This window comes from Poecilia mexicana, unplaced genomic scaffold (genome assembly GCF_051168715.1).
Source record: "Poecilia mexicana isolate PSO_F unplaced genomic scaffold, ASM5116871v1 scaffold_9, whole genome shotgun sequence".
NCBI lineage: Eukaryota > Metazoa > Chordata > Actinopteri > Cyprinodontiformes > Poeciliidae > Poecilia > Poecilia mexicana.
Window position 1 is genome coordinate 32,724,100 of NW_028263378.1, and position 2,940 is coordinate 32,727,039.

Sequence of the window (2,940 nt, forward strand, 5' to 3'; positions counted from 1 at the left end):
TCACGTTTCAAATTAAGCACTACATGTTGAGAACAGTGGGTTGTGATTCCTTTCTGTACATTTTCTTACTTGTCTGTAAATATTATTACTGACTGTGCATAATGTGTTGACACAAAAACATCTACAAGTCTGTACTAGGAGTTGTACAGTCCACCTCCCCAATTTTACACTTGTGGTTTGTCCCAACCAAAAAGCCACTTTGCTGCTGGCTTGTTTGCTACCGGCTTCTGAATTGAATTCTCCGCTGAGCACTTTTATGGTAAGTTTTTCAATATTACTTTGATCTTAAATGTGTTTATTGAAAAATAAGGGCACTGTTTTGTGCCCATAGTAATCCTGGTTATTTTGGGGCAAAACGGATATTTTTAATAATTGAGGTCATGTCTCCTTTTGTATTATTTTCCTCCTACCCACCACTCCAGGCCTAAGTATGAAATCCTGTGAGATTTTGTGGGATTTGAGTTTTTAAAATAGGGCGGGGTCTATTGTTTGGTCTGGGAGAGCATGTGGTGGACAAGGAAGTGTAAGGCTGGCTGCTCCAGGTGGGCTTTAAATTGTTGTGATAGTAATCACTTGTTTTTAACTTTTTATTATGATATGCTTAGGGACGTGCTTAAATGAGCCTCTGTACCAGAACAGCTGAGTTGGATGATTACATGACCGTCTGCAGCCATCAAGAAGTGCAGAAGGTTGTTAATCATCCACAGATTCAATCCAGGTGAGGCAGAAGGGAAACACTTAACATGTAAGGCAGGTGAAACACTGAACTAAACCTGCTAATGACTGATTCAGTCTGTTGATCCTTGGATTGGTAACTGGTTAAATTGAACTGGACTATTGTTACTTGTGTGGGATCTTTAATAGCATATAGACACTTTTTAAGGAATTTAATCAACTTATTTGGAAATATTTGTAGTTGATGGAAGATTGAACCAGCTATTTGATGGAAGTTTATTCTGTATAAATTATAATTTTTCCAACTACACTATAAATCCCCTTTTGTTCTATTTATTTGTCTCTGGTGTGTTAAATAAACCTGATCCTCCCTGAGTTTTATTGTTAGGTTGTCTGATAAACAGCCCTTTATTTTAAATATTGATTTAATATCAATATCATAAATCCTACACTATACTGCAGCTTAATGGGTAAATGTAGTTGTATATGTAAACATTAAGATAAATATTAATGAGAGATTAAGATATTAATTTAACAGTGAGTGTACATGGAGAACTATATGGTTTGTATTTGATCTCAGACCTGTAACCAGTACACTGTTTAATCTTTCATTGTGTTTCAGAACTTTTCAAATGTTTATCATATTTCTAACCGGCACCTTCCTCACTTTTATTTTTTTCAGCTGTTGCTCTGCAGTTTGACCGAAAGCTGACTCTTGAGGACTGCAGCAAAACTGTCAAGAAGTGGCTTCATTATGCGCCAGAATGAGAGGAAGACATCACAAGGAATCAAAGTGACGCCAACCAGAGTCAAACTGGGGTTACCACAACTTGTACCATTTCCCTACTTCATACAGTACAAAGCTTAACCTCATGGACTCTGTTCTTCTGTGGACAACAGACTGTTTTGACAGTCAGAAAGGAATCAAATATGTTTAAAGATCTGTCCCTCTTTTCTTAAATAAAATGTTAAATCAAACCCATGTTGTCATTTTTAAACTTTTGTACACAGTTTACCCATCATCTGCCAATAATAGTGTTTAACACCAGTGAAGAAACTTTTAGTGGCATGTTATGATGTAGACCTATCAGACCTAAAATGTACATAAATCCTTAGCTTTCATTCAATATAAAAACAACCCAAATCTGCATGTACATCCACAGTCAAATGAGTGTTGAATCAACATTGATTCAATGTAGAATCAACACAAATCTGCATGCAGATCCACGTTCAGATGATGGTTGAATGAACGTTGATTCCTAACTGATTCAATGTAGAATCAACACAGATATGCATGCAGATCCACCTTCAGATGAAGGTTGAATCAACATTGATTCAATGTAGAATCAACACAGATATGCATGCAGATCCACGTTCAGTTGATGGTTGAATCAACGTGGATTCCTAACTGATTCAATGTAATATCAACACAAATAGGCATGTAAGTTGACATACAGATGATGGTTGAATCAACATTGATATGTCAGTAATGGTTGAAACCCTAACGTTGATTCAACATACAAGTCACCGACCACTTTCAATGTTGTTTCAATGTCAGCGTTCAACGTTGATTCAATGTTTCTGGCTGACATTGATTCAATGTTGTTTCAATGATTCTGTGCTATCTGGGTCATATACCCAATCATATTTTTTTTGTTTTTACCAGTCCTGCAGCCTTCTTTAAACACTATATAGTGATCACTGTCAATGAAAAAGAATTCCTGTTTTGAGGATAAAATAAGAGAAAAAAATTTAGAATAGGTCTTGATGAAAAATCAAATCTGCTAAATACCATAATTTCTCAGTTCTCATTAATGTTAAATTCCTCCTTTTCATGTAATTCCAAAGTATTTATAATCAGTCAAGACTTCCTGCCATAAGAATTTATAAAATTTGTAGTGTGCTCCAAGTAAATCTGTCCTGTTTTTTTTCATCCCCATTCTAAAAGATAACCTGAAAAATAAAAAGTGTGCCAAAATTTTAATTTCCAATTTTCATTATACCAAACAAATTTGAAACCATTACCAATGAATAAAATTTCTAGTTTCAAAACAGCAGATATCACTGTTTGTTTCCAATGTTACCCCTAAAATCTTAAGTAAAACCCCTCCTATTTTACAAGCAGATGATTCTGCTTTAAAATAAATTTTGATGTCAAAGTATAATTTATGTAATCATTAAAATTTTAGAAATCTCTCTGGAGTATTTTGTCAAAATAAATGTATCCAATGCTAATATTGTCCATGTGTAACAGTCCAAAGAATT

General features: G+C 34.6%; 1 long non-coding RNA gene across 1 annotated transcript; it reads left to right on the top strand.

Annotated features, from left to right (window-relative positions):
- Window positions 1-1,653, top strand: LOC148157780 (uncharacterized). Its single transcript, XR_015764328.1, has 3 exons — window positions 1-259; window positions 606-718; window positions 1,358-1,653. It is a non-coding gene; the product is annotated as an uncharacterized LOC148157780 (long non-coding RNA).
- The last annotated feature ends 1,287 nt before the right edge of the window (window positions 1,654-2,940 follow it).